At 41.6% G+C, this 24,529-nt stretch overlaps 1 long non-coding RNA gene across 1 annotated transcript; it reads left to right on the top strand.

The window, feature by feature from the left end:
* The first annotated feature begins 351 nt into the window (after positions 1-351).
* Positions 352-24,529, top strand: LOC147712647 (uncharacterized). The gene is made up of 4 exons (XR_015296011.1): positions 352-725; positions 1,607-1,774; positions 18,737-18,837; positions 22,912-24,529. It is a non-coding gene; the product is annotated as an uncharacterized LOC147712647 (long non-coding RNA).

The raw sequence follows: 24,529 nt of genomic DNA, 5'->3' as shown, positions 1-24,529 counted from the left end.
CATTCCTAAAGATTGTACCTATTTTGATCTGATTAGGTAAAAACACTATTGATTTTTCACATTATTTTAAAATCAACATCAATTAGTAGAAGGCTAATTATGTAGACTCCTTTGGGTTAAAGGAGTATCAGGGTCATAAAAATACATGAACAGATTTGAAAGTTCCTCAAAGTATGCTCAACAAAGTCGACAAAAAACAGAAATAGGACATGGCCCCTTTAACAAAGAAAATGTGCAGTGTAGCTTTAAATTTCAGGAAGGCTCCTGTTGGACCTCTGCCATGCGAGACCCATGATGCATCATGCAACTGCAGAGAGGGAGTTTTTTCCTCTTTTTTCCACTGAACTCCATCAGCGAGCTGCATGTCCTGTTCTCAAACACTTCCAGCTACTGCTTGGAATCAGAAAGCAGCAGAAACCCACTTATTTGGGGCAGAATATATATATACACACACACACACATATATATATATATATATATTTATTTATTTTACAAATCATAGGGATGTTGGAGGAAGGGCAAAGATTCTGGAAGCCTCGCAACAAAAAACGAAAGAAAAGGAAATCTGAATGCTGTCCGAAAAGCAAAATATAATTTTATCTCAGAAGAAATACGTTTATTTTCCTAGCACGTAACTTGGGTATGTTGCTCACCGCCTTTTTTTCGAAGGCGCTAAATCCGTTACACCCTGAAAAAAGGGCGCCATGCGACTGAGTAGAAGTGAAGTGAGTATATTTTGTGCTTTTCTTTCTTTTCTTTTTGTCATCAAGCTGTGCAGACCCACAGTTTAACATTGTGGGGTTTGCAATCCACGATGGGTAGTGTGCTAAAATGACTGTGTTTAAAGGTTCTATAAAAAAAAAAGAACAACTGCATGCCTGTTGAGTGCCTAGGGGATATGATCACTTTATAACGATTCTCTGCTCCCTGTTTTTATTTTTCGGAGCAGCCCCTGCCCAGTAGACCAGACAAAATGCAAGGCAAACTTAAATATACTAGTTAATTTAAGGTATTTATTTTATGACTGTAAAGCAGGAACCATGCCAGGCGTCAGAGCACTTTTCATATTTATTCCAGCGTGCCTCGTCGCTTCTTTTACTGATTAGTACATTTTTGACTCGTTTCATGATGTGAATACTGTACATTATCCTAGTCCAGTAGGACTGATCACCTTATTTTATCAATTAAGGGGTTTGCAGAGTGAACAGTGGATTAAATCCCCTCGAGGGGCTTTGCTCATATCCGTATATGCCCAGTAAGCACGTATTATTAATTTTTTTTACACATTATATAGCACTACAGACCAAACGTGCTGTTCATAATGTATATTACTGAAACGTAAAGAATCCACCCCTACGCATTTGTAGAAATGGCCATTATGGTAGGGTTGCGACTGAACATGACTAAAGGGAAAGGAGCAGAGATTTCATCATCCGCCATTGACATGCAGTTGAAAAGCGTATACATTCTTTATATTAATTACGGACGACGAGAAGTAAAATAAAATGTCGGGGTTATTTTAAAAGGGAATAGTCCTTAAAAGTGGGTGGAGTGGACAAATGCGCGTATTTTTCTTTAACACGCATTTGCTTCCCCCTCTGCACAGGCTTCTTTTCTCTCACATAAGCATTTTTTCCCCGAGTGCTCGCGTGGCATGGCACCGAAGTAGTGAGTTTCCTCTGCTGATCATTGGACGAGTACTTGGATTATAAGCGGTGGGGATTTCTCATTGGCTAAGCGGAGAGCCACTAAAGCGCTTTACTGGAACAGTAAGGTAGGCTGCGCCAGTTAAACCGAAGAGTCGAAATTTAAAGGCGCAGTAAAGAGCATTAATGAACTATATATATTTGCTGTGTTTATGTCAAGATATGCTCGTATAAATGTACGATTCTACTATACATATTTTTTTTCTTTCTGTTTCCAGTAATGAAAACAGGAAACTGATATTTAATGCTAACTTCCGCAGATGAATAAACAGTACGGTGCTCTTATGATTTTAACAAGGAGCTAGCTTGGCTCGAAGAGCCCGTCTATTAGCCGAGCCATGGAAATGTCTGGCATGTAAGTAATGCAGCGAACTTCATTTATAAATTAACCTGCGAAACGTAATGTTGTGTTGGTGTATTTCATGCAATTTTAGTAATTTTCAGTTACGCGTGTTACCCACAACTTCTGAAATTAGGCAATTATTCCACTTTGTGAAATCACAGACCTGATCCCTTAAGTCACTTGAGCAACATAACGCAAGTGTCTGTTGTTTGTACTGCCTTTTTTTTGGGGGGGGGGGGGGGGGGGGGGGGGGATGAATGGAGGGGGCGGGAGGCGTTTATTGTGGCGTGAAATGCCTATTTGCTATAAAATTGATGCAAGGCCACCTTTCATGCACAACTATACACAAATATACACGATGGATTTGCATTTTAACTAATTAGACTTAATTTCCCGTAATTTGCCAAACTTTGTGTATTTACTCTATTGTTACTCAGCCCTATAAATAATTCTTTTGAAAATTCGAAGAAAATGAATTTCTTTAACATGCAATTATATCCCTACAATACATCAGGCTATATCATTACATTGAGATACTTTTATTAATGCCCATCTAACCCGCCCTGATGACAATGCACTAAGAAGCAAGTCAGTTATGTTTGGCCAAGATGCTGATAATGCATGGAGCACCATTGATGTCTATTAAACACAATGCTTTTGTACAGCTCACGTCCTTAACTCATATATGTCAAGCTGCGCTCAAATGAAATAATGAAGAAAAAGGTGGCATGGTGAAATAAAATATTTGTTACGATCACTCATTTTGATCACGGAGGGAGGCTCAATTGATCCCATGTTTTCTTATTTCATGTGCAAATCAGCCACTAGATGAGTATGTCTTCTTCTTTCCAGCTTTACGTCAAAGTTAATTCTTTTTTTCCAACTCTTGATCCATGAGGTTAGAGATTAGGTGGCAGTCGGAAGCACCATAACAGCGTGTTTTGTTTTGGGTTTGAGGGTTGAAGTGTACCTCGAGCTGAGCCATAGCCATGTGATGTATTCGCTTGGACCCGGGTGGGGCCTCCATTGGCTTGCCCACCTCTACTAATAAAAAGCCTCATAATGATCTCTGACACCACAACATACTTTGTTGAGGGTTACCCAAAAGCCACAAAACTGAGGTTCCTGAAATACAGATTAGGGATTCTGCCAAGTACAGAGTATCTCCCACCATGGCTCAGGACAGAGGGCAACGAGGCCTGTCCGCTCTGCAACTCAAAGAAGTATGTATGTATGTATGTATAGGCATTTATATAGCGCACTACTTACCCGTAGGGTCCCAAGGCGCTTCGACCGCTGCGAAACCCTTCCTGGCTTCCCTGAGAGATGGTCCCTTAATGGGTATCTCCAGGGTGAGACCAGGCATCCCCGGCGGTCTGGTGGGGCCGTTAGTGAAGATGAGGCAAGCTAATGCCCAGAGTTGCCGAGTGTGATCGCTGATCAGAGTGGGCACCGAGGCGAGAGAATTATCGAGTCCGCTGACCCTGGTCCAGAAACCTGCCGCGCCGGGAATCGAACCCTGGTCCCGGGCCGTCCTCTGCTCTCGGGTCTGCCGCCTCTAACTGTCTCTGTGAAGAACTACAACAAGCCTGTCAACTGCTCCTTAAGGACCAGTTTAAGCAGAAAGGGATTAGTACCAGAAGGCAAGCGGTGCTCGCATGCCTGAATCCTGCAAATACTAAATTGACCTGCAGATATGTCAAATTTCTCGCGATGGTCGAGCAAAGAATTCCAAGACCGCCAAAACCGGGAAACAACAACACAGATACAGGCGAACAAGCAGACGGACAGAAGGAAGTAAGGGAACCCACTGTTCCGTCTTTGTAAAAAGGCGCGTGGACAGCCGCACTGTACCTTTTAATTGTACGTTTATTTTTTTAAGGGTTTTAAAGTATGATATTTTATGATCCTTTTGTAACATGTTTTGCACTGGTTTTAATTAGTTATAATCTCAAGAGCAGAGTCCTACAAGTTCATGTGTGGAAGGTCGAGCGTGAGCTGCTTGGCAGCACTGTACAGCCTAATGTACATTCCTTCATGCACTACTACCTCAGAATTGTAATGTTTGGTGTCCTGCTGTGAAGCAGGAGAGCACGGCATGGCAACTGAGTCAGTGACGGCCACAAAGTTATGAGACTGAAGGCAGTGCTCAATGCAAATTGTTTCTGAAAGTTTCAAGTCGAGAAAAACAAATCTCAAAAAATGCTAATCAGGAAATGCAAGTTAGAAAGTCTCAGGCATTCTTAAATAGCACTGTGCTTAAAATATGTCATATATTTGGGACCCCTGCAGTGTATTGGCTGATATCCAGAGTTTCTCTTCAACCTCTACCAAAGTGACTGTTCACTCACAGGCTGGAGATTAGGATGCTTATAAATCTTGTCAGCTGTTTTTCTTTCATTTTGCTCTTATGATTAAAAAACGTAGTACAGGAAGAGTCATCCTAGTATTTCATGTAGCCATGACACGCCTGCCCCTTTCAGTGTGGAGAACTTTGCAGCAAAGTAATTGTCATTCTCATTTGTTCATAGGCTGTGAAGACCGATGTAACAAGGTGTGCTGGCTAAAACGCCAGGTTTGAGTTATGGTGTCACTTGTGACATGACGCCTTTTGGTTATGGGAGGAAGTTAAGAAACCTGGAAACCAGTTAATCTAGTCATACTGCATAACAAACAATACAGTACATACATATCCTGAGAGGATTTTAACAGTAGCTATATGATATGTCAAATTGGGTTTAATGATATTTTGTACACGGAAAACCTTGATGGACTTTTCATCGATGTCGGAATAAAGGTCACTTCTAATGGCAGACTGCAAAGGTCTACCCAGTTTCCCAATGGTCTTCCTGATGTTGCACTCAGAAATGGTGGCTTCATGTGCTTAGAAGTGACAGGTAATTTTTTATCTGATGGCTTTACCTGCTTCACAGATACATTCTATGGTAAACTAACCTAGTGAGTTAAATATACCCTGATGAGATCCATGTACAAATCATAGATTCGATTCCCACAAAGGCCATCATAGCCGTAGCCTTCAATCATTTTGAGGTGGGTACTAATATTAACTGTTCATATACAGTGCTGTGTAAGGAGAAAACGTATTATAGAGATATATATATTGGGCTAGATTCACAAAGGTGTTATTGACAGTAAATGAAAACGTATGGCTGAAAATAAATAACCTCATTTAATCTTGCCAGAAATTCACAAAAGTATTCATGGCAGGCATAAACTTATTTACTCCTGCAAATAGGACGTTTTTCTACAGGTGTTGTTTCCCATGTAAGTTTGTGAGCGCTCACAAACTTACATTTGTGGACATTCACAAACTCCGAAGTGCCCCTCCACAACCTGGGAACTGTTGAAAATGTACCCAAGGAAAGGCCTCCTCTTCTAGGATGGGAAGTGGGACGGATAACCACCAGATTTGTTGGGGTTTTAGGGGACAGGCTTTTTCCAGTGGGAAAAAATGTTTTACCCCACTGAGAGAAAAAAAAGTGCTTTCACCATGTGCTTAAATCTACAATGAGTAGATTTCTGCACAGGTGGAATAGGAGACTCTTGACATGAAACATGATAGTACTTGTTTCAGTACTTGTTAGTGATGTTTTGGGTAATTATAGCTAATTGTGTTTCCGTTTGGGGACATTTCTTACTTCTTCAAGGAGACTATAATGGTATGGAGACTGGGTAAGAGGGCTGGCAATAACAATTAGGACAACAATGTAGACCTCTTCCAACAAATCAAGGAAACCCCACCCAGTAAAAGACGATTTACCTGCTCTTTCTGATCGTGGCTTGCTTTACAGTGTGATGAATTGGGAATCATAACCCCTTCCTCTGTTGCTATGAACACAGCGTGATGTTGGGATAACTGCTTTAGCTTGCAGGTTCTCAGTTCCCAGATGGCCGTCATTTTGAGAAATGTTCTGCATGAAGAATTAAGATAGTCTTAGAATAACAATTAAAATAGTGCTTGCAAGTTCAGTTGTGCAGCTTCGTAGAACTGTAGCTAACAGGTTACCCAACGTTACCCTACTGAATGACAGTCAATGTATTGACCTCGGAAGAATGGAAGTCTAGGGCAGAGAATTCTGCAGCAAATGTGTTAACCATTTGTGCTATCTAACAAGCTCACCTCCAGGCAAGAAACCGAGCAATTTGAAATGCAAACTGGTACCTTCTCCCCTCCTACTGCGAATCCTTGTTAGGGATATTTCTTGGGTACTTTTTGTGGGTGTTTTTTTGGACATATAATCAGTAGAGTGATATGAGGTAAATGCTGGTACTCACAGGTTTGAAGATTAAATACCTCCTTGAAACACTGAATTTTCTTGGAACATTTTTCCTCAAAATACTGTCCATTTTATTTCGGGCATCTTTCTAACTAGTGCTCCAACCAGTGTGTCACGTGTGGTCTTATTGGGCCAAATTTACAAAAGTGCTTGTCGATCTGAATTAGATCTGCTCTTCATCGGTAATCATCCAGTTAGGAGCAGCACTTTTTTTTCCTTTGAATTCAGGTCCTTTGCCTTTCACTCCTCTGAGACTAGTCAAATAAGGCCTCCGTAAAAGTGGCAGGGCGTAGTCATGACTGACCAAGTGAATATGTTCCATTATGCATGCAAATTGCTTAAGCTAATCATTAAATGTGTAATTGCGAGCAGTGGATATACACTTTTATAATGTCCCTACATTTAGTTACAAAGAAACCCTTCTATCCCGTATAGAGATTCAGACTCTGCACATTTAATTCATAAATAGTATCTGATTAAGCCAAAAGCTCAGCTACTCTCACTAAGAGCACACCCCCAATCTTCTTTTTTTAAAGTAATGTTTATTTTTTTTTCTTCTTAAACAAAATTGACACTCAGATCCATCCTGTATGTTTATTGGTCATCAATGGAATCATATGCAGAAAACAGCATTTTCTAGTGTCTAGAAAGTAAGCCGCCACAAAAGCCATCAAAAAAAATGTAGACAATGAGCAACGCCTTTTATCCATGAGTGAGGCGGGGGGCCCAATGCAGCCATTACATGATTGAGACTTTTTTGCCAGCATTAGGAACGAACTTCATTCAGGGATCAGGGTGTAGACCCAAACAGAAGTGTGTTAATGTGTATGTACCCTAGACCTACTATTTCCTTAATCCTGGGAAGACATATCTACAGCATACTTTAAATACTAGGCATAATCATATCACGTGTTGTAAGGTAGCATCATCACATCGACATCTCGGGCGTTCCCCTGACCTTGAGAACGTCTCACTCTTCTATAAATATATTGTTCACAAGCACGTGATGTTTTTTTACTGTTGGAATGTTAAATTGGGATTTGTAAAGGAGAATCATTGTATAAGTCTGAAAAAGTTGTCACTGCATTCGTCTTAACTCGAGAGCCGCAAGTGGCGTTCTGCACATGGAAATTACAATTATGTTTAAGAGTAGTGTGAGAAGATTTTCTCCGACCCTGAGACTTATTGGGATGGCCTGAACAGTTCCAAGCCATGCCAATACAATAAATATTGTGCATTTCTCCTATTGGGGACGATCTTCTGTATGCTCTGGGGCAGGTGTTGGTGGCTAAGGCCGAAGAGCTGAGCTGATGTTCAGCTTTTCCCTACTCTCCGTCCTTTACCCTTCTCCTTGAAGTGTTAAATGGGAGAACAGCACCTTATGCCAGCAGAACTTTGCATACGACCAGTGGTCAGCAGCCTTCTGTAGCGGTGGTATCCTGTGAGATAGATGGTCCTGCCTGCCATCTCTTTGGTACAGGTTCACAGACAGTGGTGGGCCTGGAAAGCAGCCTCTAGTTAGATAGCTCTGCCTCCGTTCCCTTCATAGGGCTGCCAAACAAATCCTGAGAGACAAATGCACTGTCACAGCACACACAAGCTCACTAAACCCTTCATTCTTCCGGCCCAAAGTTCTGTGCTTCAGACATTGCTGATGCACTCCAGAAATCTGCCTCAAGCTGTAGTACCCCACCGTCCTGTAGCCCAGTCCTGCAAATGAGACACTCCCACAGTGGGCCTCTAAAACATGTGGAGCAGGGGACAAGATTGATATTAGAACATTGGAATGTTGTGAGCTATACTGCAGACAATCTGGTAGCTTTGGGCTTACAATGACTCAAGCCTTCTGCTTCAATTTTCCAATGTGTCTTTATTTTTTTTTCTTCTCTAATTTAGAGCATTCTACACTTGTTGGGTGGAATGTTCTAATAGCTTACGACTTGGGCCTAGGCGTTTCACAACCCGCTTAGCCCTCAACAGTGGGCTATAAGACTATGGGCCAGATGTACAACCCTTTTTTGCAGCTGTAAACCGGAGCACCTCCCTTTTGCGGCATGTACAAATGCTTTTTTGCGAGTCCCTGACTCGCAAAATACCATTTGCGACTCTCGCTATTAGGAAGGGGCATCCCTTCCTAATAGCGAGTGCACATGCTATGTATTAGTGTTTTCCGACTGCATGTGCGGCTGCAAAATACTCGCAGTTTACCACCTACTTCAAGTGGGTGGTAAACCACTTGCAAAGGGGAAGGGGTCCCCAGGGGACCCCTTCTCCTTTGTGAGTATGTTGGATAATATTTTTTAAGAGGATGTAGTGCCTGCCCGTAAAAAATGAAACTGAAAATGTCATTTTTTAAAAAAAATGAATCCCGTTTTCCTTAAAGGAAAACGGACTGCAGGTAAATAAAAAACAAAAACAAAGCTGCTCTATTAAAAAGCAGTCCCAGACATGGTGGTCTGCCGAGCCCAGCAGGCCACCATACATGGGAGGGCCTGCCATTCCAAATAGGGTCGCAAATTGCGAGATGCTCTTTAATATTCATGAGCTTCTCAATTTGCGACCCTATTGGAATCGCTAACAGTGTTTTACACACTGTTGTGCATCCAAAATAGCACCTCAGAATTTGCGAGTTGCAAAATACTCGCAATTTGCGAGGCGCTATTTGGGCGCGTACATCTGGGCCTATAACTTTCCACTAGAGTGGTACAATTTTTCTCTAACCTGTGCTTGCACCAACCGACTTATGCAATAGGAACAACTTTACTGACAACCTTTCCGCCTGCAGTGACGCCAGGCTTCTTAGCTGTAGACATTGCATTATTGACAATGTCAGTACAGTGAGTGTGCAGTGGGCGGAGCTGCCACCAGACTATTTTTTCCTCCCTATATAAAGTTGGAGCTCTGACTCTCTGCCCTGAGAGCTTGCTTGCCTGGGCAGAACACGAGTGCCTGGCAGGGCGCGCGAAACAAGCCTCAGCTCATAATAATAGTTATGACTGTGCAGCAAACGCCCAGAACAGAACGCTGCCCTCTTTTATGATCTGAAATTAATTTACTTCGCCACACAATTGGATTAGTTCTTTTTCCTGAGCTGAAATTAATCTGCTTTGAATTTACAGCAAGGCCTGCTCCTCTAGTGTAATGGTTTTTAGGTCATTTCTAGCCGAAGCCTCGGGGCCTCTGTTTAAAAGGGACAGTTTAAAAAGATTACTGGCTAAAGCATATCCCCGAAGAAGTCCACGTTCCAAGCTTTCCGTTGACGTCTCACAGTGGAGATTTACCTGTTCCAATTTGAGACCGTTCAAAATATTTATCTCATACAGTGCATAAATGTATAATGCGGCATCATTTCATCATCACGCCGGCGTCTTTTTCTTCCTCCTCACAATAGCCAAAGAACTGAGCTTAGTTCAGCACCTTCAACACTCACTCTTTCTTATAGTACAGCTACCTAGCCACTATGTGCCACACCACCCCCAACTCACTGGGCACCCCTCAAAGCCCTACAGACGTAACTTTATCTACCCACCCAGGCTGAACACCAAGCAGACCTCCGAATACTTAATTCAGAATCCCAAAGAACTCTCTGTCTCTGCATCTTTCTGGCCACCGATGGCACATGAAACATCCTTTATTGCGTATTATTTCAATAAACACATTCCGCATTTATAGTTCACCGTCATCACTGAGACGTCGGATCGACCCTAATGTCACAGTCACTCGTGACCCCCACCACATCAACTATACCACATTCACTCACACACTAGAAATCTACACGAAAGGTGGAAGATTTGGCTTTATAGTAAAAAATAAGTAAAACACTTTTAACCAAAGTCCTTCACCTACCAAACCTACATCCTTTGGAAAGCATCCCACCCTTTTCATTGCCCCTTTGAGGGCTAACATTCATAGCTGCCAAGGTTTCAGATTGCCTCTGTGTTACAGTTTCATCATTTCAGTGTACTTAAGAGTGACACTCAACGACTATGAGTAACACCTTCTCACGAGCACAATCAAGCAATGAAGACGAGGGAAACATATAAAACAGAAATTGCACCCATTTGAGCAACGAGAAAGTACAAGATCTTGAAAGCACCTGAAATGGAAGGGCACTCACCTTTGTGTCCTTGTAAGCTGATCGTTCTTTAAAACAATTGTGTAACTATACAGTATATTTTAAGTGTTTGATCTGGAGGAGCACGAACCGAGGATTTAAAACGTACGGCATTGGTTGGGGTTGGTTTTACTAATAAGAATACATTTCTTCCCAAACTAATCCCTTTTAGCAACAGTTCTGTGATAGGCATGATGCACGTTCTTTGCAGCAGGCACATTAACCTTCTGCGTTAACTTACACTGGTCAAATCTACGATCTCTCCCCAGAAGGAACATTAAATCCCAGGCTAGCACAGTGACCTAGATGATTCTGAGGCTCCTGTCTGTATACCAGGAGTACTGTGTTGAATTTAATTTGCAGCATTAGATTGTGAATTTGTAAAGCTATCTTTGAAGGAACAGCATGCGTTTTTTCAGAGAAGGGTCAGAATTTTCTACATCAGTTTAAAGGTGTTGCTCCTTCACAGTTAAGCATTACTCTGTCTTTATGGACCGGAATAATTAGGGAGAGTAGTACACTGCCTCGCAGCCTATTTTGTCCCATGTATGCCTTGTGTGTCACTCTTCTACTATTCAACTTTTTTTCATATCTGTGTAAAGGAACAACCTTGAATCTCAGCCAACCCGATCTCATTTTCTAATAACTATAGCAGCTGATTACAACTCTTATAGGCAGTGGCAGCGAAATTGCTAATTGGAAATGTATCTTTCGATCCTATACGAGAATCTCCGTTATCGATCGGTCTTTGTTTAAACCAGAAACCTATTTTTGCACAAACTGTAATAACTCGACAATTTCAACTTAGAATGTCTCTTTCTTTAGGCAAAATTTACAGGTGATGGGGTAGCACTGCATTATAGCACTAAGTTTTGGCATTTAAATTATCTCAAACAGTGATCAGAAATTAAGTGTACAATACTCATCACAAATGAAGAGGGCATGGCCTGGAACGCTGTCTTCAGAACCTTTAGGCCCTCTGCACCTCCTCTTACCATGACTACACAAAGCCCCTGGAGAACACCCCCAACCCCCACCAGCAGGGGAAAGCAGCAGGTGTCGATGAGGACTCCCTTGTCCTTTCATTAAATTCCAGTGGCAGTAATTCCTGGTGGCCTGGGCTGGCTACAGCAGGAATTTGAAATTGAAAACATCCTGTCTGCGCGACTCGAGCCTTTCAGTCCCTGTCACTGTCTGTCCACATGAGGCGGCTGCTGAACATCTTACTTTAGCAGCAGTTCTAACAGTGCATGAACCGCCTGGCAGTAAAAAACTTCTCTCTATTGGCCATATGGCTGCACGCACGTGCATACTATACTGACTAATTAGTGCCGGGGTAGGTAAGCAGGTCAGCCTACCTATATAACACATGCATAACACTGTCCAATCAGGGTGAACCAGCCTGGTCTCATCAAAGCATAGCAGATCTCTCATTGGCTACTGTGCGCCACCTGCTTTGTGATTCTGTAACCTTACAAAATATCGGACTCCACAGACCATGAAAACCGGTAATATGCTCAGCTTTCAATTAAACCGATTTGCTTGACAATTGTTTTACATCCGGTAAATGCGGTATTGTAACTTAAAATGAGTTAGTGTAACGCGAGATATGTGACACTTGGCAGGGCTGAACATTCCATTGGACACCCCGGGCTCCTTTTTTGAGGACCTTGACACAGCTATTAACTTATTCAAATCCTCCACCTCATTATAATTCGTGGTGATTTTAATCTTTACACTACCAAACATCAACAGAAAAACATATTCTTCAAACTACGTTTTGATCACTTACTACAGAACACACACACCACACCTATACACATGAAAGGCAAACCACTGGATCTCATCCTTACATCTAACATACTACCCTCTCTGCAAAATATTGATCTTTCTTCATATGGCTATCTCCTGATACATACATACAAGACTATCTCTCTTACCCAGCCCATCCCCCCTCTGCTGTTTGAAAAAAAAGTATGCCTCAGACTCTGCTGCCTTTTTAAAAAAAACTAAACTCAAAATTAACTTAGTCCACTCCAGCACACCACATCTGTTGATACATTCATTAAAAGAATTGAAGAAGCTTTTCACATGGATTATTACCTATGGACATGCCCTCCAACTATTCTAAATCCACAGCCTTGGATAACAACTGACATTTGCACACTACAAGCTAAGGTAAGGCAACTCCTGCGTAAGTGGCACCAGGACCTCAATGTGCACAACCTTACCCTGGACATAGTACACCATCTATAACCCTTGACAAAGTCAAAGCCTCTTACTTTCAAACTACCATTTTACGCCCACATCCCCGAAGTCTCTAAAGTACAATTAGTAACTTATTCTCTATACGAAGTCCTTCCTTCACACACTCCACACTCTCAGCCACAGACATTGTAAAATATTTTACATTTAAGATCACCATAGTCAGGAATGTCCTTCCTACCCTATTTGCTACCCTCACCTTACACTTTTACCCCGTATCCCTCATACCACTACTCTCTCCCACTTCTCACCTAGCTTCCCCATAGAATGTATTCCGATTATCAGATCAGCCAGTTCATCTTATGCACCATCGAAGCCTTTCAAGACCTCTAACCACTAACCTCTTAACTCTTTCCTGTAAAGTAGTTCCCTGTTTAACTCCACTCTTCACTTCTAGTTGTTTGGGATCTATTCCCATTGTTTCAAATCTGTTGTGGATTTACCAATATCAAACACCCCAGTGCTAACTTTTCCCCCTTCAAATATCGTACAGTAGCACTTTTTCTTTTCTTCTCCAAGATACTAGAGTGCCTTGCCTTCAACTGACTCACTACATATCTCTCATGCAACAACATTGCCCTTTATTCACCAGAAAGAACCCTCTCCCATGTCTCCAGCTTAATTACCTCTGCTCAGCACAGTCATCTATCATGATTCTTCTTGTATACTATGCAGCTTTTCACACTGTAGATCACAACATATTACTTTCCTAACTCTGAAGTATTGCTATCAACAGTACGATTCTTCAGTGGTTTTAATTAGGGATGGGCGGAATTTGCGTAATCACGTTACTCAAATCTCCGCGAAACGGTAAAAAATCTCCGCAAACACGCAAAAATTCCGCGAACACGTGGAATTGCGTGTTTGCAATGCTTTTTTCCTGTTCGAAATTGCCGTGTGCGTGCTCGGGGGAAAATATCTTGCGAACACGCATTTGTGAACGTGAACAAGCAAACAATTTCGCAAAGTCGCGGAACGCAGAATTTTGGGCAATTTCGCGTTCTCCACGGAACGCAAAATTACCCAAATTCTGCAAATTCCGAACAGAATTTACCGCCCAGGCCTAGTTTTCATCCTCAGCTGACAGCTCATTCCCAGTAGTATGGGACTTCATAAGGTAGTCATCAACACTTCTCTCCTGGTGGGATTCTCAATGCATCACTTACAGGTCCTCTACTATTCTCTACAAAACTAATCTTTGTGACATCATCTCTTGCTTTGGATTCTCCTATCATCCCTACACCAATGATACAGAACTCTTATCTCTCTCTCTACCTCTACTACATTGATAAATATTAGATTGTCTTACGGCAATTCACTAGTAGGCGGCCCTTCAATCACATTTGCTGAATTTATCCAGGATGAATGAATGAGGATTTATAGAGCGCATAGTTACCCGGAAGCATCCCAGCGCTAAACCAGAACAGAGGGACCAAAGTGAATAACAGAGAAGTAGTGTAAATCATTAAGGAAAGAGATGGGTTTTCAGGAGTTTCTGAAACCGCAGATGGTACCCCCTCTACTTTTTTTCTTCTCTACTCTCACCACTTCATAACCTCCACCAATTATCCTTGTCTGTGTGACCTTTGCCCCCTCACCTAGAAATCTAGGCAGACTGCATAATTCAATGATGAGCATGGAAGTCTACATGATTACCAGTATTACAGCACCACAATACTGTGTAATAAATATATGAAAAATACACCCATATCTTTCATTCCATATCACCAAGGCGCAAATTGATACCTGGCTGCTGGACAGAGTGCTTAATTGTGCAATAGGGACCTTTTTGAACTTGCCCAAACACATACCAACCCAACCTTTTCATTGCAAAGGTGGGTGACTCTCAGTTAAGAACACAGCCCTCCCTACAAGCTGTTGAGAGAGTGATTCATGGTTCTTTCCCACACTGACATTATGACCTGCTGCACAACTTCCATGAATCTACAATCCCCACACCAGAATCTACTAGTCCCAATCAAACCACCAAGTCCAGCCTCCACCTTTTGATCTCCTTATATTATAGACCCCATGTGCTCGCATGCACAAAACAGACTTGTGGTGGATTTTCTATTGATGTTTGAAAATCTATTACTAGATGATCACCGTTCATGTGTGCATAAAGAGCAGCCATCTTGTGATGAATTATCCTTTGCCTTTTACAAATACATTGCAAGATGACCACTGTGCATGCGCATGCATGCACGGTGGACATTCTGGAATGTTTTTCTTCATTCTAAATGGCTGGACAATGCTATTGGCTTTGTCAATGGCTTCAACTCAGTTTAACAGACATTGGCAAAACAATAATAATGGGCTTGATGATGGCAGGCAACAAGAAGATGATGGTGAGCCCCATTTTGCAAGTTCGGATGTAAAAGGGTGAGATAGAGGCAGTCGGGGAAAGGGAGGGTTGGGGAGAGAATCTCAGTTCAACAGTTATCTTCCACAAAATGCCATTTCTTTAAGGACAGCCCATTCAGCCAAGTGCTGCTCCGAAAAACAGTGACCATAGCCATGTCTGTAGGGGCCTTACCAAAAGCTCACCGCCTGTACTGTATGCATACATTTTTGTACTGTATTTATAAACATGAGATCTCTGACGGCTAGGTACAGGCTTTTGTAGATGAGACCTGAAAAACAAATGCTTTTTGTATGTAATGCATACAAAAGAAACATAATTTTATTACCTTGAAGTGAGGCTTCACAGTTCTTTTGCGCTGTAAAAATAGTCCAGCGTGCATTGCAATACACGCACACCTTAGGATGTGGAATGATATACCAAACAGCCAATAATATGAGGTGAGATAGTAATACTTCTCTGGGTGGAATAAAAGCTCACTCTCTTTGCATTTTAAAGATTTGGTAACAGTAGATCTTGCAAACAGCTAAACTGTCAAGCCCGACCTAAAAACATGGTAGACCTGTCAAGACAAGACTTACTTAATTTGCCTCTGCTTGTTACATTAATAACCATTTAGAAGATGAGGATGACAAGCGAGAATGCCAGAAGTTGCCACTAATTACACAATTAGAATTCTGTGTTTAAAGTCTTAACAGTCAAAATTTGCATATCTACTTTAAATTGCCAGAATTTGAGTGTCATTCTTTTCTCATTTTAGTTCCTGAGACGTTTGTTCAACGAGTGTCTACATCGATTTTTCCATTTGTGTGTATTGTAAATTTGTGTACTTCTTTCCTCATCCAGACAAAGTTAGTATGCACTGATCTTGCCAGTATAAGCAGGAAGTGACTTTTTACACTTGTGTGTCTGGGAAGGTATGTGACACACTCTGGATTTAACAGAGATGAAATTAACTAGTCAGTCCGGTTTATATTTTCAGTTTTACACAACTATGTTGCATGGCAAGTAAATAGTCTTTGTACTGGTAGTTTTTGTAGGCGGAGTGAGTTTATGGGCATATTTTTCGAACACTGCATGTGCAGACTTTTCTGAGAGATATCGCAAACTGTCTATACATAGGTAGGGGGCAGAAATAGCATATTTGGTAATAAGTTCACACGAATGTATTTTTGCAAATTTTTAAAAAGGTACGGACACTTAATACTAATGCTTATACTTTCTGGTAGGAAGGGGCTGCTCCGAGTGCCATGGACAATCCTGGAAAGCAATGTGGCATTATCATCACACCTTCTAGTAATTTGGGGAGATGTTTGTAATGCTCTGGAGAGGAAAAGGTTCCTGGTAACCAAATTACCTGACATTTCCCCTCAAAAGAGCATTACCTGGAGGTTCTAAATAACTTCCTGGATGGGATGAGCACTTAGTTTGTGCATACCCAGTGGTGTGCAAGCCTGTCTTCTCAAGGCTACTTGTGACTGAGAGTCCGTCTCATTCAGACTCATGATTGGCCCTCTCTCAGCCCTAGCAGACCTGCACTGGCACAAGTCTAGTGAGAAATTAACACGTCTGCCACTGTGTGTTGCTCTGTAACTGTGCACTGGTTTTTTATGAAGAGGAAGCTGGATTGAAATTAATTTGATGTAGATCAGATATATGTGAATTTATATATGTGAAACTCTGCATACCCATGTTTCATCAAGATCATCGTTCTCCCCTGGACGGGATGTTGGGCATTTCACTGGCTGAGGTAGTAGTTTGTGTAGTTACAGGGCAGTCATTTTTGCCCATTGGAGATAACTATACATTCTACTGCCTTGCTGGTGTTGTTCGATTACTGCAAAGACTTCAACACATCTCCAGGTTCACTTCTATTTGGGACAAAGGATCATGTGATTTGTAGCAAATGTTTCTCCCTGTCTAGTAAACTGTTGATTTTGCTGGTGAAATGTTATAAAACTGCTAACTTTCCTAAAACTGCACTTGAGTCTGTTGACTCTTGATACATATAGTACAATAGGTTGGCAGAAAAGGCAACCAGTATCTATAAACATACCTGTTGACTTACTTAAATTATTGTCTGACCCCCACATCTGTTCTGTCCATGAAAACCTAACCTGGGATAGAAGACTTGGAGTAAAGCCTTTACACTTGTCGCTAGGCCCGTATAATATGTCTATGACGTGTTTTAGTCCTCCAATATATGCATTATTGGGGGGTGGGTAGTGACTCGACATCGGTGTGACGCCAGTGTAAAAGGTGTATCATGGGACTCTCCAGTTCTCAAGTTGGCGTGTGACCCATGTAATACGTATATCATTGTTAGGTGTCAACTGTCATGATGTGAGCCATGCATATGTGTCTTGGGAATGGTGGACAACAAATGTGAAATAAATTATGAAGCGTGGGGACATTTGTATGTGGGAGCTGACCAATCAGAAATGTATAATGGTGGATGTGATCAGCACCTAGAGACTGCTGACTGAATAAAGACCTTAAAAAGTGTAATTCCTCGAACACCAATGTGATGTGTGTATTGTTGTGTTCCTGAGCCGTGCTGGAGCAGTTACCTAGCCCCAAGAGACCGTTTGGTGTATGTGTGCTATACAAGCTGAAGTAACATCATAACATAACATTGTGAGAGGAGCACTACCCTCAAGGTACCACTGTAATCTAGAAAATGCGTTATATAAAGGGTGGACAACTCTCAATATGTGTGTGAAACCAACTTGACAAGAATGTACTAGTAATTCAGCTTTATCACTGTTATTACATTCAAAATATGACATTAATATTAATGCCAGGGGGCTGGGGTGGAGTGTTTAGTAAGCTGCTGGTAAGCAGGGCGGATGAAATGTCTTAGGGGTAGGTATCCATTCTTAAGAAGAGATGCATTTATTGACGGAACTGGTTCACCTGTTCATAGATTACTGTACAGATTTTACAAAGGCAGTACTTAAAAAGAGGTTATCTGAATGAGTGAAGTGGCTTTAAAAGGCTTAAAAAGAGGTATCTGGCCATCACACTATAAAACATATAGCTGAATACATTTCACATTTACTAGTAGTTTACTTAATTTAAAAGGACTTAAATTTTTCATGTTGTGGTACATGTTGTGGAGTGTGGCGGTTCTAACAGGTAGGTATCCCAGAGCCAGGAACGGACATTCAAGATATTTTTTAAACTCAGAAAGAGATTTGTTGCAATATGATAGTTGTTTTGTGATGGTCACTGGCGATTCTCAAGAGTACTGTTGCGACTTGAAAAGAAAGGTGTCAGTTAAAAAGTTGGCGGAATTGGTTGGCACATGAGACTGGCCAAAAGAGCACAAAGCGGCTCTAGTACGTTGGCCTGAAGAAAAGGGAAGATCTCGAGCGGGGTTTCCTTCATTTTCAGAACATGTTAAACACGTCGGCACCTCAGTGGAGATTATATGATGGTGGGGTGGGAGATGGGGAAAAACCAGGTGTGAGTGAGACTTGTGTGAGCGGGTATGAAGAACAATTGGATTATGAAGATGATAGTGAGGAATTAGAGGAGGGTGAGTTGAGAGATGGGTACTGTGGGGACCATGACAAAGTGCAATTGCAGAGGGACGGGGATCAGAGGTATTTGTTGGGGAAAACCAGTGTTCTTCGTATATTACAGACGTCAAGAGCGGACCGTGCAATTGAACAAGAAGAGACAGACCAGACAACACAAAGACGACGTCAAGGAATTTCAAAGGCGCTCATCACAATTGCCTAAAGGTAAGGCATTGCGGTGGGCAGCGTGGCAAAAATCTGATGATGTGCAGAAGATTTCAACAAGATCTATTGGTGTTGGTGGGGGTGATACGGGTAATGATTTTGTCACTATCAAGCAAGGTGAAGTACAATCTGAGGTTGTTGTTTAAAGAAAAGTTATGTGGAACATGCAAGAAGAAGGGAGCAATAGTAAACAAACAAAGAAAGGGGTTGAGGTTGCAGAAGATGATCAGTATGAGGAGGAGGAAGATGGAAATATTCATAAAAAACTCCTGTATATAGGTATTGCAATGCCCCTAGGTTCTCACTTATTGGAGAAGACTAAGAATAGAATATGGAGACATGAGTTTGTTGATGTCTTCAAACTATTTCATAGGGATATTCAGGCAAAAGAGGGCTCCAAGGAGAAAGAGTGGGAATTAGCTAAAAGACCTAGAGTTCCCAAAACAATAGAAAATTGGACATCTGCTTTCCTTTTTTATGCAAGCCTTTATTGTGAACGTCATCAAGACAGAGCAGTCGCTATGTTTGAGTACATAGACATAATACACAAGGCACAAATGCATTTTGGTGGGTACACTTGGTTACGTTATGACGAGGAGTTTAGAGCGAGGATTAGTATCTTTAACGATAAACCATGGGGTGACATTGACTCAGAATTATGGTTACAATTGATGTCTTTCTCTCACCCTCCAGCTACGACACATGCAGCAAGTGGTTTACCGGTCACTTACCAGACGTTTCAGTATCGCCCCACCCAGTCTGGGGCACGGTTATATGGGAGAGGTCAGACACCAGTTGCAGGAGCATGCTGGAATTTTAACAGAGGTTATTGCAACAGGCATTTCTGCCATTACAAGCATGAGTGCTCGCAATGTGAGGGAAAACACCCGCTCACCCAATGTTTCACAGGCTCAAAGTTTGGTGAGCAAGGGCGAGGGCAATGAGGGAGAGGTCAATTGTTTCAATTTAAGGCAAAAGGCCCATACCCCAATTAGATTTGAAGTATTGTTAAACTGTCTGAAGATCTATCAAGACACAAAGGCGGCATCCAGATTGTTTTAGGGGTTCAAAGAGGGTATTAAAATTGGTTATCAGAGACCTAGGCAGAAGCGTTGGTCAGACAACTTAAAATCTGCTAAAGAGCTTCCACATGTAGTTCAGCAGACGCTAAACTCAGTAGTAGCAGCAGGTAGAATAGCAGGCCCGTTCTTGCGTTATCCCCTTGTTAATCTGATAATTTCTCCGCTGGGGGATGTACCCAAGAAAGCTGTTGAGGAATATCATCTACTACAACATTTATTAGAGATGCTAAGAAAGGGGTACAGGGTAAGACACTTGACTGCACTCTATTGTCTATATCTTGGTCTAGTTTTATTTGTGGGTGCCAGAAACCAGAGACCATATACCCCTAGGCCTCCAAAGTCAGTGCCAAGGCACTATATACAATTCACCACAATGGTACAGCACACCACACAGTATTTAGTGACAGTAATGAAAATATCAATAAGCCATGGAATTTCTCTTTTCTTGTTTTTATTCCAAATCTTCATACATAAGTAGCCAACGCGTTTCGTCCGAAGGACTTCTTCAGGGCGAATGATTATCAGATTTACGTCAGGGATTATGTATTCCAAAACTTTAACAGTAAAACACAGTCTAGGTCTTCGGAAGAAAAAATAGAAGGTATCCTTGTTTTTTAGAGATAGAAGAGTAAATTTCTCTGCGAATGCTGTATAACGAGTTGATATGAGATTTGGATGCCAAAATTCGCACCCTGTGGCGGTGATATCAATATTCACCTTCAACGATCTTCATGTCTCCAAGCCTCCCGGTCGCAGCCTCGAAAGGGTAGTAATAAAAACAAGAAAAGAGAAATTCCATGGCTTATTGATATTTTCATTACTGTCACTAAATACTGTGTGGTGTGCTGTACCATTGTGGTGAATAATACAAAATTTATCGTGGACAGAAGGCCTATTGGTAAATGGTTTTATTTCCCAATCGGATTCAAGTGTGTCTTATGCATCGGTGGATGATGCATTAAAATTGGTCAGGTCAGCTGGGAAAGCAACGGAAATGGCAAAAAGCTATATCTAGTCAGCATTTGGACTTCTGCCCATACATCCTTCTGATTTTGAATTATTAGGCATGCATTTCAATGGTTCATTTTATATGGATAAAGTACTCCCTATGGGTTGCTCAATATCCTGCGCCTCATTTGAGACATTTAGCACTTTTTTACAATGGTGCTTTACATAGTTTAGTGGACACAATCTGGTTTGTCACTACCTAGATGATGTCATGTTCATAGGTGAAAGGAACGCTGACCAATGCAGGAAGGCATTACAGAAATTTCAGGGCATGGCTCAGGAGCTTGGCGTACCAGTGGCCTCAGATAATACTGAAGATCCAAGCACAAAGTTGACTTTCCTGGGAATCGAAAGAGATACGGTGGACATGTTAGCCAGGCTACCAGTTAAGAAGGTCACAGATATAAGGTCTTTCTTGTTTTCAGTAGTCGAGGAAAAGAAAGTGATATTCAGAAAGGTACAGAGAATATCGGGTTACTTGAATTTTGGTGTAGAGTGGTCAGGACAGGCAGAACTTTTTGTAGGCGTTTGGGCATGTCCATGTCCGGTGCATATCACCCTCATCACAGAATAAGGATATCCATGGCTGTTAGGGCTGATCTACACATTTGGCTGAAGTTTCTTGCGAATTTTAATGGAGTATCTTTGTTGAAGAAGACATGATCTGGCAGATACAAATATTCTCTGACGCGGCAGCTGCAAAAGGTTTTGGTTTGTTTTGGGAAGGTCGTTGGTGCGCTGAAACTTGACCTGAACAGTGGTTAAAGCAGGGACGCAGCATAGCCTTTCTAGCGTTCTTCCCTAGCATTGTTTGTCTGAGGGGACGAAGTCAGAAACAGATCCGTTTTTTTCAAAGTGGACAACATGGCTGTCGTTGATTTAATTATCAAACAGAAAGAGAAGGACCTGAGAGTTCTGCGTCCCTTACGTGCTTTTATGCTCAAATGTTTACAACTTAACATTGTATTTAAGGCTAGGCACATTCCTGGTACTAATAATAGTATAGCAGACGCTCTGTCAGTGGCAGAAATTTCACAATCTGGCTCCAGGGGCGGACACCAACAAGACTCAGATCCCACAAAACATTTGGGCCTGGGGGGATTGAGGCTAGTCGAGCTTGTTGAAAAATCAATAGCCTCATCAACAAGAAGTTGTCAGCAAGCATGGTAAGATTGATGCTCAGCGTGGGATTGTAGTGGAAAGGGAACAACTCTTCTTAGGTTTCCTGCTGCATTTGATCAACAAGGGTTTATCACACACCAATTTCAGGAACATTTGATGGAATTTTGTGGTAGGGTCAGGATCCAGTGGAGGAGTACTGATGAAGCAAGTTTAAAAGGTCTAAGCTGGGAACAAAGTGGCAAAAAACAGTTAAGAGAACCGGTGACTTTTGATTTACAACAACAAATGTTATTACAGTTGAATGTTTGTTGCTAAGAAGAATTTGAATTTTTCAAGTTTAGGTTATGCATGTTGTGGTTGTTTTTTGGTGCATTTAGGGCATCTGAGTTGTTGGGTTTAAGAAGTCAGTCGGGCATCCACAGTAATGAGATATTTCTGCAACAGCAAAGAATAAGGATCAGGTTGAGGGCATCAAAGATGGATCAAATAGGCAGGGGAAAATGGGTATCTTTGAGCAAAAGTGGGGTGGTGGGTTCTTGCCCCGTGGAGGAATGGGGAAAGTTTCAAAGTTTAGGATTTTTCAAAGCAGGGGAAATTTTTTGTCATGCAGATGGGAGAAGGATCACTAAAGCAGAGCTATTAGCATTATTGAAAAAGGCTATTAGCAGGTTGGGAAAAGATCCTATGTGTTTTGGCACTCATTCGTTCCGTATTGGTGCAGCTACGGAGGCTGCACAACTGGGTTGGTCATAGCCCGATCTTCGCAGCATTAGAAGATGGAAATCAAAATGCTGTGAAAGATATGTTAGAAAATATTTGTATCTATATATTTCCTGTTGCTAATATTTGTTTTTCTATTTAGGTTGTGTGCAAGGGCCAGTCTCTGGAAAAATTAACACTTGGATAGTGGCACATTCCTTCATCAAATGGGCAGCTATACACACTGAACAGCAAATTTATGACAGATCTCTTGGACTGCCAAGTAGCAGGCATGAGGTGGTATGGAGGGGGAAAGACGGAATGCTTTGGGGGGCTTATTTAATACATTGACCGAAATGTGCTCAAAAGGGGGTTGTCCTGATATGTTAGTTATTCACTTAGGTGAAAATGGTTTAGTAAATTCATCGGGTCTGTCATTAATAAAACAAATGAAATTGGATTTGACTGTTATAAAGAATAACTGGGGAGGTACATGTATAATTTGGACTGAATTTATAACTCATCAATATTGGAGGGGAGGGAGAAGCCAAGCAACAATCAAAAAAGCAAGATGTAAACTCAACAGGGCAACACTAGTTTTCTATGGCACTATGGAGATTACAGTACTGCCTAATGACAATATAAAAAGAACTGAGGGGCATCTATTTCGTGATGATGGCGTTCATTAATCTCAAATGGGGCTACCATATTATTTATTGTAATTCAGAGATGTGTTGGCAAAACTATGGGAAGAAAATGTATGGTGCTCCAGCAAAATTTTATAAAGATGCTATGTTCAGCGATACGGGGTGGGGACAGGAAAAATCTTCGGTTTTCCTGGCTGGCGGGTTTTTTGGGGGAAGGGTGGACAGTCTGGAGCTGGCTTACTCATCCCTGGGGGGTGGGGACAGGACACAGGGGATAGGAAGAAAAATGATGGGGCTTGCAATTACATGAGTGCTGTTCTTTTGAGGATGCTCGATGACCATGGGGTTTTGTTCTTGAAACTATGTTGAGCTAATTTTGGGATTTTGTTATTTTAAGGTATTAGTATTTTGATTTGTTAATGCTGTTTACATAAAAGTTATGAAATGCACCTGTCTTAACAGTGGCCTTTTTTGCTAAAACAAAGAAATAGTGGGCTGTGATTTATTGTGCGAGGGGGGACCCAGGAGGAGTTTGACGCTAGTTGGTCTCCCCCATGGGTGTTTTCGCGCAATGGAGCAGGCCACAGCTGCGGATAGGTGCAGGTAGTGTAGAGGGTGGGTTCTATAGATATTATATATAGAGGTGTTTTTGGGCGGGAAGACAATCGCGACAGTGGTCGTTAGGGTGGTGGGAGTTTTTAGCAGACCCGCCCTCTTTTTTGTCATTTTTGAATTTTTACAAATTAATTTTTATTAGTAGGCTTTTAGGAATTCCTGGAGTACATCTAACATTACGCCTCTATAAGACAGATATAGGTTTTTCATATAGCTTGTAGGTGGATTTTTTTGTGGAAGGGATGGACAGTCTGGAGCGGGCTTTCCCATCCCTCGGTGGGAGGGCGCGGAGAGCAGGACACAGGGGATGGGAAGAAAAATGATGGGGTTTGCAATGACATGAGTGCTGTTCTTTTGAGGATGTTCGATGACCATGGGGTTTTGTTCTTGAAGCTATGTTGAGTTAATTTGCGGATTTCGTTATTTAAGGGTTTTAGTATTTTGGTTAGTTAATGCTGTTTACATAACATTTATGAAATATACCTGTCTTAATAAAGTGGACTTTTTTGCTAAGACAAA

This window comes from Lissotriton vulgaris, chromosome 5, assembly GCF_964263255.1.
Source record: "Lissotriton vulgaris chromosome 5, aLisVul1.2, whole genome shotgun sequence".
Lineage (NCBI taxonomy): Eukaryota > Metazoa > Chordata > Amphibia > Caudata > Salamandridae > Lissotriton > Lissotriton vulgaris.
This window is presented reverse-complemented; position numbering and strand designations above follow the sequence as displayed.